This window comes from Periplaneta americana, chromosome 9, assembly GCF_040183065.1.
Source record: "Periplaneta americana isolate PAMFEO1 chromosome 9, P.americana_PAMFEO1_priV1, whole genome shotgun sequence".
Classification (NCBI taxonomy): Eukaryota; Metazoa; Arthropoda; class Insecta; order Blattodea; family Blattidae; genus Periplaneta; species Periplaneta americana.
Window position 1 is genome coordinate 64,392,602 of NC_091125.1, and position 14,011 is coordinate 64,406,612.

At 36.4% G+C, this 14,011-nt stretch overlaps 4 non-coding genes across 4 annotated transcripts; 2 read left to right on the top strand and 2 right to left on the bottom strand.

Moving 5' to 3' along the window:
- Nucleotides 1-778: 778 nt before the first annotated feature.
- On the bottom strand, nucleotides 779-851 carry TRNAK-UUU (transfer RNA lysine (anticodon UUU)). Its single transcript has one exon. It is a non-coding gene; the product is annotated as a tRNA-Lys (tRNA).
- Nucleotides 852-5,911: 5,060 nt separating this feature from the next.
- On the top strand, nucleotides 5,912-5,984 carry TRNAK-UUU (transfer RNA lysine (anticodon UUU)). The gene has a single exon. It is a non-coding gene; the product is annotated as a tRNA-Lys (tRNA).
- A 663-nt stretch (nucleotides 5,985-6,647) lies between these two features.
- Nucleotides 6,648-6,719, bottom strand: TRNAG-UCC (transfer RNA glycine (anticodon UCC)). The gene has a single exon. It is a non-coding gene; the product is annotated as a tRNA-Gly (tRNA).
- Nucleotides 6,720-12,907: 6,188 nt separating this feature from the next.
- TRNAD-GUC (transfer RNA aspartic acid (anticodon GUC)) lies at nucleotides 12,908-12,979 on the top strand. Its single transcript has one exon. It is a non-coding gene; the product is annotated as a tRNA-Asp (tRNA).
- Nucleotides 12,980-14,011: the final 1,032 nt, after the last annotated feature.

Below are 14,011 nucleotides of genomic sequence, written 5' to 3' on the forward strand. Positions count from 1 at the left end.
TTTAGCCATCAATGCCCCTGATCTCACCCTAAGGCAATAACATGGCTGCTTATTTAGCCATCAATGCCCCTGATCTCACCCTGGCGGAGAATACACGCCTTAAGTGGATCTGAGAGCTGTGAAAGACTATAGATGTGATATTCGGACTTGCTGGCTGGAGAGGAATGCTGAATAGTTGAGCCGAATTAGCATAATATTACAATGGGCATGCAACTTATTCCTTAACGGGTGCGCAAAAAGCCTAGTTATGTTGCAATACATAGGAATGATCCCTCCTCACCTCCGTGGCCACCAATACCAATTCTGAATTTATTAGTTTGTTTCTTGATTACAACATCTATGAATGATGTGTATTTGTAACGAAAAAATTATCACTTTCTTGGTGGAAATTTCATTTTACTATAAAACCCACTTATTAATTTCCGTACATGAATTTCATCAAATGACCCGTTCAGAGCAGAAGTGGTTTACGTCAAAATCGGGTAATGAGGTGTAAAGTAAAAATTCTGTAAAATACAACGCGAAGTAGCAATTAATATGTCCTTCGTACTATCCACTGACTACCAATAGTTTAAATAAATTGAATATTAATTACTACTTTGCGCTGTATTTTACAGAATGTTTACTTTAACCCTCATTATCCATTTTTGACTTACACCACTTCTGCTCTGAACGGCTCAAATAATATTGTATGGTAGGTCCAACATATATGCACCTCTTCAATGATTACTTAAGTTGATGCTCTCTATCCGTACGTGATATTTGTTTAAAAAACAAACGCTCGAACAGGGACTCGAACCCTGGACCCTTAGGTTAAAAGCCTAATGCTCTACCGACTGAGCTAGCCGGGCTCACGCTTAATGAAGCCGTTTCATATTTAGCCTATTGTCCTGCTATAGTGCTGAAGTTACGTTCAGCGTCACGAGTATTAAACCTACAGTACTATGATGTGTGTTCGGTATAGAATAGGCAACTCTAGTCTTCAAACGAGGTGCGACAGTGACGTAGAATATCTTTTATGCGTGTGCCTGCATGGTATTATGAGATTCTACGTCACTGTTGCACCTTGTTTGAAGTCTAGATCTGACCCTTCAGGGTATAGCTGTTCAATATGTATTTCAACTCTTCAGTTTCGTATTTAAGCCAATGTAGGCCCATTTCGGAATAATGTAATCATTTAGTTGTATGCTATAGAGTAGCAACTAGCGATGAAGAAAACATTTATCTTCTGCTGTCAATAGCTTTTTAATGTGTCAGTTGATATAAACAGCAATAAAAGTGAAATATAAACGCTTAGTATAGACTTTCGAAATATTGATTACAGTACAAATTGTTGATAATAAAATTTGTCACTGTGTTGTAAGTCAATTAGTCGAACGTTTGTGAGATGGACAGTAGCATCTTCCCCTTCACTGATGGTAGAGGGTGTGAGTAGAGGGGAAAGGCCTATCAACCAAACTGAAATAGGGATTAGCTACAGACTCCCGTGATCTTGCCCTTCAGTAGATGTTATGACTTAGGCCTATACATCAGTTTTGTTTTCTAGCACATTATTATAGTCATTCACTATCTCAACTAGCTTAAATGTATCTTCTATCTTATATTTTTGATTTCTAATTTCTTTTGGTTCCTATTAATTTCTTTATAATAAACTCCGTAGACAAAATAACAATAAAAATATGTTTAGAAATATAAAAAAAATAATGTGATTCACTTTATAAACAAAACACCACCTAAATTACTGCCAACTTCTGTTTCAATTCTGCTAACTATGGAATAGATAACCTTGGAATAAACGAACGTCATACAACACGGATCTCCATGTATTCTATAGTTAGGCTATTCCACGAATAGCTATTCCAATATTTATTCCGCAATCGTACAACTGGGTCTTAGTGAAATAGACAATAATTCAGTTAGTCAGGCAACTAATTGATTAGTCACTTCATTTACTAGAGGATATAAGCATAATAATTTTAATTTACAATATAGGATTGGTGGAATGTTAATCCGAAACTACGTATTTCGGATTTACTGCGAGTGTAGATTGTCAAATGATCTATAGGCTACTTATTTCCGAGCTAAGACTATAATACATGATGGACCACTTAACCTCATATATTTTCTCGGTCACAAAGCCATTGAGATAACTAGTCTTACAATCCGAGACAACTTAAGAATGAAGTGAAGTTGACAGTGCAACGGAGTGTAGATGGAGTCAGGTGTAGCGTTGAGGTTTGTTTACCTGTGCGTTAGAGTACAATCCGGTTCGTGATCAGAGATACAGTATTCTTCCGTTTCTCCCTACGAAACGAATTCAGGCCATCACAGTGCATTTTCAATATATAGTTTTTCAAACTAGTTGCAAGTATGTAGTATTGGTTGTTCATTGTAACGCTAACGACTTCAATGTCGCCGAGGGACGTGAAAACTTGTGAGGTATGTATCCCACTTCATTTTCCACCGTCAATAGATTGTACTATTAATAATAGAATAGTCCAAACCTGTGGAGTAACGGTCAGCGCTTCTGGCCGCGAAACCAGGTGGCCCGGGTTCGATTCCTGGTCGGGGCAAGTTACCTGGTTGAGTTTTTTTCTGGGGTTTTTCCTCAACCCAATATGAGCAAATGCTGGGTAACTTTCGGTGCTGGACCCCGGACTCATTTCACTGGCATTATCACCTTCATCTCATTCAGACGCTAAATAGCCTAAGATGTTGATAAAGCGTCGTAAAATAACCTACTAAAATAAAAAAAAATAGAATATAACGAAGCACATTGATGTAGTTGTTTACATTTACAGTATGTCTGTCTACTATGTTCAAGGAACTCTATAGTCAAGTTGTGCGTACATTGGTTGCTAAAGCGTACCGGATCCTAATAAGCCTGGAGACAATATTTCGCAGCCTGTCGGAATGTAGATGTGGAAATATTAAAAAAAAAATCAATGCCGAGACCAATTTCACACCCAAATGTGGATAGTTGCTGTGAAAGTGGTAGCCGGCGGAGAGGTGCAGGTAGATGGAATAGCTCCTTCGAGGTGGAAGGGATAGGCGGCAGGGAGGGGCAGCACATAATCTCATTTCCGTGCGTTTCTTTACTGAGCACAGAGAAAAAGCGAGTTTTCCTAAGGTCGAATCACTGACAGGTTAGGCCAAATTAGGTTAGTTTAGGCTTTTGGTGTGCCTTGCATTTATTCATAATTGTTTAAAAATGTCCCCTTCTTCCAAGACACAGAAATGAGATGTGTGCTGCCCCTCCCTGCTGCCTACCCTTTCCGCTTTTCTCGAGCGATCTCGCCTGCCCGCACCTCTCCGCTGGTCCATACTTTCACTGAAACTTTCGACTCCATTTTCGGTGTCAAATTGGCGTCGGCACTGAATTTTTATTTTGTTTACAGTACATACGGCTCATCTAGAAGCCAAGTAAGAAATTCCATCTTAATATCAATCCTGGAAAGACACAAGCAACCATATTAGGACACAAACGGCAAACCGACGCTGTAAAGCACCTAGACATTTCCCCCGTTAAAGTAAGTACAGTGCATATCCCTTTCAGTTCTTCGGTAAAAAATCTTGGCATTCACATGGATAATAATATAAATGTTCATCTTCCCTCTTGCTTAAAAAAGTCCCTTGTGCAGACCCTTGTATTTCCCTATTTTGACTATGCTGACATTTTACTGACTGACCTTTCCAGCGACAACAAAACGAAACTTCAACGTGCTCATAATTTGTGTGTACGTTTTGTAAGCAATGTTCGTAAATATGATCACATTACCCCATCCCTGGAAGCAATAGGTTGGCTTAAACTAGATAAGAAAAGAAATTTACATTCACTTCTCCTTCTCTTCGAAATCTTGAACACTTCTATTCATTCGTACCTGTCGTCTCGCTTCACTTACCTTTCTTCCCACCACAATCTGAACACACGCTCTCGCCATGAAACAATACTAATAATACCATCCCATCGCACCTCCTCATACTCATCCTCTTTCACAATAGCCCTGCCAAGACTCTGGAATTCGTTACCTGCTAGCATCAGGGACTGTCGAAATAAAATTGAATTCAAACGCAAACTTACTAGGCACTTGGTCAGTAATTGAGACTCGTTCAGACATGGTTTCTTGTAAATAGTTCTCTTAATCTATCACAAAATGTTTCAATATCCGGTAATTTCATCACTATAGAATTTTGTTATTGTAGGTTTAATTTGTAATTCAGTAAATACAAAAATATTCTTTGTTCTTAACTTCTATGATAAAATGTCTAGCTTTCATTAATCAGGTATTCTTGTCGTACTTTAATTTTTATTGTAATTGTAATTGTAAATTTAATATTAATTGTAATCTTATTGTTCATGGTATAGTTGTAATCCCCTGGTAGAGGGGCAGAGAAGGCTCGACGGCCTTATCTCTACCAGGTTAAATAAATACTAATACTAATACTAAATACATTTGTATCTTACAGTGGTAACGCAATACTAGCCTAAAGGAACACCTTTTTGAAATTCATGAGCCTAAGTACGAAAGGGTAAAGTTAAACACATTTTTAACACCCAACAGCTGCAAACAACAGGTGCTACACGAAAAACTAACGCTATAGTAGGTTCAATGCTTACGTACCGTGAGGCTAAAGGGTATAATTCAAGGAAGAGTTGCTATTTTTCCGATCAAGAAGTTGGATGACGTAATAGGTCTATATGACTTTACGTACCAGTATGTCCGCACATTACATTGCAAGTATGAAAAACTGCTTTAATAAAAATGTGGCAATTTAACTTACCTTAATAGAATACTAAAGGGAGTAATGTAGTGAATGGATTTAATATAAGTACAAATGAGCAGTTCAGAGCAGAAGTGGTGTAAGTCAACATTGGGTAATGAGGTTTAAACTAAAAATTCTGTAAAATACAGCGAAAAGTAGCAATTAATATGTCCTTTGTGCTATCCACTGAATACTAATAGTTTAAATAAATTGAACATTAATTGATACTTTGCGTTGTATTTTACAGAATGTTTACTTTAACCCTCCTTACCCATTTTTAACTTACACCACTTCTGCTCTCAACGGCTCATATATTAAAACAATTGATAATAGATAAGTGCAGTCACGCCATCATTCGGATATCTATCATATTAGTTCCGTGTAAAATATAAGTTAATTAATTCGTGATATATTTGCCACATTATTAACTGTAATAAGATCAATAAGAAACTATTGAATTCAGTTCTGTTATATAATAAAGTCATATGTTTAAATATCTTTGGAAGTATTTAATGTTAATTGTGCGTTAATATAATTTTTAAGAGTTTATTTATCAAGGAATTCGTAGCGTAATGGCTATTATAATGGTTCACAAAACGAAAGATCTTAGAGTCGAATTCTGGCGTATTTAAATATTTAGGGTGCTATGCATAGACATTTCGCTAGCCCGCGCTACGAGCGTGCTAAACTAGCCCCGGCTATCCACTGATTACTTGTACAGGATTCATATCATATCGCTAACACTGGATTATGAATACGAAAAACTTTAGTTCGCTGATCATCCACCGGAAGCCCGTACTAAGAATGTCTGTGAATATGGCCCTATATATTTAAATTTAAAGATGAGTAATGTATTCCAATTTAGTATCAAGTAGTTAATAAAATAAAGTGGATAAAGAGAAAGAGAGAGAGAAAACAAGAAGAGTAAAATATGTAGAGTGGTATAGAGTGGAAGAAAGATAGTCTGGGGTAGCAGCACCTGATTAAATTCGTATTTTCAACAAATGCCATCATACGTGACGTCACATATCGCATCATCACTCTCCTATTAGTCTTGAAAAGCAGCGATGATTTTTTAAATTATTCCCGCTGAGGAAACTTTAACAGTGACGAAGGACACTGATTTTGAAACCACTAGACGCCGTGAGCCCGGATAGCTCAGTCGGTAGAGCATTAGGCTTTTAACCTAAGGGTCCAGGGTTCAAGTCCCTGTCCGGGCGACTGTTTTTTAAATAATTTCACATAAGAATGAAAAACACAAGCTGTGCGTAATATAGAAATTTCGCGACATTCTAGTATATAACATTCAATGAATTATTATACTGAAATACTAGCGGTGCCCGTGGTTACACTGTGGGCTGGAACTTATTATTTTTAACATTACGGAATTGGATGCAGTTTACATCTTCAAAAACCCTTGAGCTCAATCTATAATTCTGTAGCCTTATGTCCTTCTGTACACAGCTTTCCTTCTGTGTATTGCGGGTAGTATTGTAAGTATGATTGCAAAACTATATAGTAATTTCGGCATCACTAATCTACGAGTCTTCATAAATATTCATAGCCTCTGAAAAGTATGAGAACTTGTTTGAGTTCAGTACTGATAAGTGATAACTTACTCCAATGTCGTGCTTTAAACAACCTCGCATTCACCTTCCTCCTTTTTTATTTATCGGTTTACATCACTTAGAAAGTGGTGGATGACGAAACACTTCGCTCTTCTTATAGCCGCATTTTTTGATGCTATTGAGAGTTTCGAATAGCCAAATCTACAGAAAACCACTATTTTATCCTTACGTTTATACTAAAACGTATGTTATTGGATAAAAGTTAATGTAATTTCTATTACCCAGTTTTTATAATTTCATAATAAAATTAATACTTGCGATGGCCGGGAATCGAACCCGGATCAACTGCTTGGAAGGCAACTATGCTCACCATTACACCACCATCGCTTCGTGTATTGAGTTCAATGCTAACTGCACTGATCATACATGTCATTTCCTTTTCTTTACAAACCGCTATTAAATTCCCTAGGACTCAGACCCAGACTTTCGTTAGAAAATATATGAATGTAAATGTCAAACATAAAGAATCCGTATCAACTAGTAGAAAGACAATAATGCGCTGTAACTATTTGTTTCATTTAGCTGACAGCGCGTTTTCTCGGCAAAATTTACTCAACTCCATGACGTGACTTAGGAATACGTACAAACTACTACAATTGAGCCGATCCAGAGCTACATTTACTGTTCAAATAAAGTAGATACTTTACTAAATACCCGGATGTGACGTCAGAAGTCTTGATCCAAAGCTACATAGTGCATAACAATCAAGTCCATAATAGCTAGTAAACGAAAATGCTTGCTTCATTCATTACTTGTACACTAAACAAACATGGATACCTCGTCAGAAATTGGGATCATGAAATCTGAAGATCTATTGGAAGTAAAATATAGCATAACGCTTTAACTTTCAACATTGACACTGTTACTACCGGTACCTAAACGTTGCAATATTTTAGGCAATTGAGGCGTGTAGTCGCAAAATGAGATACATCACTTTTTTCGAAAATGAGTTAATGTTATATTTCATATCTTCATATAATTCTACAACTGCTATAGTACAGTTATGCTCCAAAGTCAGATACGTCACTTGGGTTTGTATGATGAAAAATAGTATTGGTTGCAAATCCTTGGCTCCTTGCAAACGTTTTTCCTTCATACTGAAAAATTATGTTTTAGTGATGTATCTGACTTTGCAACTAAACGCCTCAATTATCTTTTCCATATAACGTGTAATGAAACTACATTAAGGTACTGACTTCTTAATTCAGTGCTGCGCCATGATATCATGTTCCTTTTTTAATTAAAAATGCTTTATGAAGACCGTGATTCAAGCAGACATGTCCAAAGCTCCTAGGAGTTTGATAGTCAGCTAGTTGCTAGTCACTAGTGCGTAGTATAGACTTGAGCTTTGAGACACGGCCTTAGTATCTACGGGCCATATTCATAGACATTCTTAGCGCGGGCTTCCAGTGGATGATCAGCGAACTAACGTTTTTCGTATTCATAAACCAGTGTTAGCGATATGATATGATATGAATCCTGTACAAGTAATCAGTCGATAGCCGGGGCTAGTTTAGCACGCTCGTAGCGCGGGCTAGCGAAATTTCTATGCATAGCACCCTACGACTTTAAGGTAAAGGCTATAATCTTGAGTAGACTCCAATGTGAGGTATCGTTGACAGGAGGCGATTGAAGTTCTCCGCCAGTAGGCCTATATATTTCCGTAAGTATTGCATGTTGAAGGTTAGGTTATAGCTAAATTGAGTGTGGCCGAGGAATGTGACAAGGTTAGATAGGTTAAATGAGGGGATAGATAAGTGACATGAGGCTGAGGTATGTGACACGATTGGAGTGGATAGAAGAGGATATAGCTAAATTGACGTGTGGCCGAGGAATGTGACAAGGTTAGATAGGTTAAATGAGGGGATAGATAAGTGACATGAGGCTGAGGTATGTTACACGATTGGAGTAGATTAGAAGAGGGTATAGCTAAATTGACGTGTGGCTGAGGAATGTGACAAGGTTAGATAAGTTAAATGAGGGGATAGGTATGTGACACGGTTGGAGTGGATTAGAACAGGGGATAGTTAAGTGACGTGAGGCCGAGGAATGTGACGGTTCAGAGTGGATTAAAATGAGGGGATAGCTAAGTGGTAGGAGAACGAGGTTTATGACATTTCAGTACAAAATAATCTTGTTATTAGATTCTTCTCATAATAATTTTAACTTCAGGGTGAAGTTTGCATAGAAGAAGAGTTGGGGGTTTGGAATTTCAGTGTGACATTACAATGAGGGGATTAGCTGATAAGATCCAGGAGTTCTCAGGTAGGAGCCCTGAGGAACCATTACTTCTTTCACTTATATTTTTCAGTAGATATAGGCATACTCAAATATTGTAAGCTCAGAAACACCAAACTATGGGGCAACAAATATAAACTACAGTATTATGTCATTTGCATAAAATACAGTCGAATTTTGGTATCAAGGAATGTTTGAAATATGGAAAAAAATATTTAAAAATTAACCTTTAAAAAGAAATTTATAAAATTATTCATGATATATATAATATAAAAATGTGTGTATTTTTTACCTTTTTATATCTGTCAACTATATTCATGCTTTTATTGAATGTCACTGGCTTCTGTCTGATTGCCAATTTATATTACATCTGTTTTCCTTCTTTTTCTCTTGTGTGCTAGTTGTGGGTTGAATTAAGTTAATTAGTGTATTTAGCGACCTGCCTTTGTAACTTTTATGTTATATTATTGACTAAGATCACACAGTACACGAGTCTGGCTCTTAGGTAGTGGCTAGAAACATTTTTTGTTGTATACTTTTGAATTGTAATCACATTGCTTACTAGCTAAATACAAAAAAATTCCAATACAATAAATTATTATTGATGACAAGTATTATGTGATTAAGGTGTTAAACATTTTAGTTACTATATATACACGTAGAGAAATCTATACCGCTTAAGTTTCCACAAAGAGAAGTCGAGGTTGTCCTTAGAATCTTTCTTTGCTTTTCAGGACAACGATTTTAGCAATTCATAACAAAGTGTGAGAAGAAGTTTTTTTGGGAGGGGGGGATTTAATTGAAGTGAATTTTAATGGCAGGCAGAGTAACTATCTCATGCCCCCATGTTTTAAATTGCTACCAGTGCACTTCATTAGAAGCAGGTACCCATAATATTAAAGACATCTTTTATGCTGTCGTAGTGGTGCTCATTGTGCTATATAGTTACGGTAGTACAGATACCTGCTTGTAGTGATTAACAGGGGTAAGATCAGTACTGATGGGTTGATTCCTGGAGAAGGACTCTTTCAAGCAAAGAAAATACTCATATATAGGGTAAACATTGGTAATTTCGTGATAATTTCATGAAAACTAATTTAAAATGCAAATGTGTAAATATATCCTTATTCCGATTTTTTCATCTAAAAGACGATAACTTCCTGTACAAATCTGGAGACATAAAAGATTGGATACGTTCTTGAATATGTGCCAAAAACCACTTTTACAACTTAAGCTGAAAGGTTGGTTATTTCGTGATAACCTTGGTAATTTGGTGATATTGCATTGATAATTTCGTGAGAGGTAGAAGAACTGTGGAAAAATTCATTAAAGTCAAATTAAATTCTCATTTATTGTTACAAGACTTCAAACATAGTAATTCTGTCTAATATTCATAGCAAGAAAACATAGAAATACATATCAACACATAATAAGAATGAAATCAAAGTAAAAATTGAAATTGAAAAGGGATCTTCTTTGCCCTGAAAGGGTGAACACTTTTATTACGGACTTTACTATAGCCTATATTACTAGGGTAACTCCAAAAGTAATGCATAACGTTTGTTTAAAAATTATATTTTTATCCTACAGCTTTGCTATTTTCACAGAATGTAGATGCATCCTTAAGGAACAAAATGTCACTTTTCCACATAATCCCTTTCCCTTTCAACTGCCTTACGTAACCTAGGCACGAGGGCCTGTAGACCAGCACGGTAAAAGTCTGCACCTACACGTCTGAGCCACTCTTTAGCAGCGTGCACAAGGGAGTCATCTTCTAACCTCGTTCCGCGAAGGATCCTTCAGTTTACCAAAGAGATGGTAATCGCACGATGCCAGTTCAGGACTGTAAGGCGGACATTTCAGTGTTGTCTATCCGAATTTTCTGATCTGGTCTGTGATCTTGTGATTGACATATGGCTATGTACAAATGAATGTTGAATTTACTTACAAAAATAGTGGCAAACGGAAAATTTATCGGGGTGAAAGGGAACAGTTAACAAAATAAACATGTGATTCACTGTTTAATGAAGAAATAGGGGATAAGAATGATGATAGAAGTGAGGAGAGGTAGAACTGATTGTAAATTAGTGATGAAAGTGAATGAGTATGATTAAATAGTGTTAGTAAAAGTTAGTTCAAAATTAGGGAAATTTTAGACGATAGGAAGTAAGGGGAGAGGTTAGAAAGCAAATTGAGAGTATGTATTATAGTAACAGAGGTAACAAAGGTAAAGCAAGATGACTGCACACGTCAATGAAAGTTTATTGTAATTAGAAGGTAATGGGGAGCACGAATACAGAGATGTGGTGGCGACCCATTACCAAATAAGAGTTGTAGAAATAAATATATCAATATCAATATCAATATGGCTATGCGTTGTCGTGCAATAGCAAAACATCCTGCTTCTCCCGATGTCGTCGAACACGACTGAGTCGAACTTGAAGTTTCTTGAGAGTTGCAACATACCCGTCAAAATTAATGGTGGCTCCGTGTGGCATGATGTCCACAAGCAATAGTCCTTTTGAATCGAAAAACACAGTAGCCATAACGTTTGCTGCCGAAGGTGTACTTTTGAATGTATATTTCTTTGGTGAATTTGCATGATGCCACTCCATTGTCTGCCTCTGTCTCCGGTCCAAAATGGTGGAGCCATGTTCCATCTTCTGTCACAATTCTTACAAGTCATCTAGCACTTATCATTGGCACTTAGCATGATTACAAATCAAACAGAAGCTAAACTGAACCCATTGCGTCTCCATTTTCTTTTTTGTTATCACATCTTGTCTTCAGATTTCTGAAATTCATATTGTAATACGTTTTATACTATTTTAAACATTGTAACACTTAATGCTCAACAAAATTTCGCCTCAAACAGCTAAGATTTCTATCAGTAAAGCTAAGCCTATATGGCGACTACAGATGTATCTAAAATTCCAAAAACATTTCCTAAAATTTCATGAAGATACAATAAATCTTTGTACCAAATATCATACGCTTACCTTTAGTAATAAGCCTGTAATGTAATTACAAACATCCACAAAATTTGTATGCCTGAGAAGTCGAAGCAAACTTGCTCTCTCCAAACATAAAAGCTCACTGAAGCAACTACAATAGTCACACAAAGCTTAGCTGTATGTTTCTGGAAAATGGACAACATATGCAATCCCTTGGCGGAAATTTGGATCTCGTAACACCATTGGTTAGTTCACATAAGAGCAAAGAAAAAGTATCACGAAATAACCACTGCCACGAAATTACCAATGTTTACCCTATAATGCTTGTAAAAATAACGATATTTTATTAGTACATTCATTAAATTTTACTTAGGTCTAAACATATATTCATAACTTTCATTTTCACCTTAAGATCGAGTTAAAGAATATGTACACTTCGCGCTTGGAATCTGCAAGCGTGAGTGACGTTACGCGGTGGGTAGAAACAGTACTGTAATATATGGTCGCGCATGCGCACTCTCTGTTTTACAGACGAAGCTAACGGCCGTTATGCTTTCAGATTCCAGGCGACTAGTGTAACCTATTTCCTACTGAGAAGACAAATATTCGAAAAAATCGGGTAACAGAACTTCGAGATATAGAAAATGATTACTTGTAAATTATATGTGATTCCGTCGGGAAATTAAAATTACTTTGAGGTATCGAACAACAGAGTTATAGAAATTCGACGTAAAAAGGCAGATCGACTGTATGCACTAAAACTATTAAAATGGACGTAGTATGCAAGATAAACCACCAAACATGCCTTACTAAATCTAAAAATTTTAACATATGCATTATGCATGAATTTATCCTTAAAAAGGCCAAAACATACCCGAGGATAAGAGACTGCACTATCGTGCATCCGTGGCTGCTGGCGGGTATGCTTTCTCTCTCTCTCTTCTGCACGACGGTGCATATTGTGATACACTCCTTATCCGTTACCCTTTTCAGCGAATGCTGATGACCACTGCTCTAGGCCATGTAACCATGTACAAAGGTTGGGAAGTGCAGCAAGGTTGCATGAAAACATACATTTGCATGGAAGTCCTGTCTTTACTATCAAGATTAAATTGTTTACAAACCTGAAAATTGACTGTCGATGAGACTTGTGGTGGTTGAAACCGACGGTGATCGCGTCACTGTATACAGAAAGTCTTGTAATAAACTGAAATAACAGTAGTGGACTGCAGTTATTGGTACAGTCTAATATTACCTTGGAAAACGTTGTTAGGGAAGCGGTAGTAAACTCCTAGTGCGTAGCTGGTAACCAAAATTCCTGAATCCTCGGTAGTATAGTGGTCAGTATCCCCGCCTGTCACGCGGGAGACCGGGGTTCGATTCCCCGCCGGGGAGTTAATTTTTTGTGCTTATATCTATTGTGCTGGAAAGGGATTCCTGATCACATTTTAGTCATCTATACCGTAACAACAATCGGTAACTGTCTGTGTCTCGAAAAGTCCATATTGGTATGCATTAGCTGTTTTCATTTCCATGGAATACGGCGACAATGTGACACCAATTATTACATAAATTCGTAAGAAACAGTGATCCGCTATTTCAACGGGAATAAATTCGGTCAGTGTTTTTCGGTCACTGTACGTTTCGGTCACAGATACATTGATCTCGGACATTAGGGTTACATTTTTTCGCTCAAAGTAGTATTTCCGTCACAGGATATTGGATATTAGTCAGCACATTTCGGTTAAGACTTTTCGGTCAATTATTTGGGTCACTGAAATCGGTAACTCATTTCTTCGGTCAGAATGAAAGAAGACAATTGATTTTTATTGCATTTTATTTTTGTGATATGAATACATTGATGTTGTGGCATAAGGACAAGTTATTCGTGTTCGTCTTCACAATCAGTTTTTTCAATGTTCTCACTTGAATTGAGTTTTGATGTGTAGGCCTACGCTACAGCTCTTAGGTAAATATTTATTTATTTATTTATTTATTTATTTATTTATTTATTTATTTATTTATTTATTTATTTATTTATTTATTTATTTATTTATTTATTTATTTATTTATTTATTTATCTATTTATTTATTTATTTATTTATTTATTCTGGTGTAGTTAAGGCCATCAGGCCTTCTCTTCCACAACACCAGGAATACAAATACAATAATAGAAATAAACAGAAAAAAATACACTATAATATACAAAGTAAAGCTACAAAAGAAATAAAGAGAGAGAAAAAAAACACTATAAACAAAGTAAAGCCACACAAAAATATACAGGTTGCAGTCACACAAACTTTAAATGAGTGATTAAGTATCATAATTAATTCCATCCTAACTAATTAACTAACATAAACAAGAAACTTGCAATTTTAATTTAGGTTAAAAAAGAAAAAGAAAAAAAAACACAAATCAATACTTCTA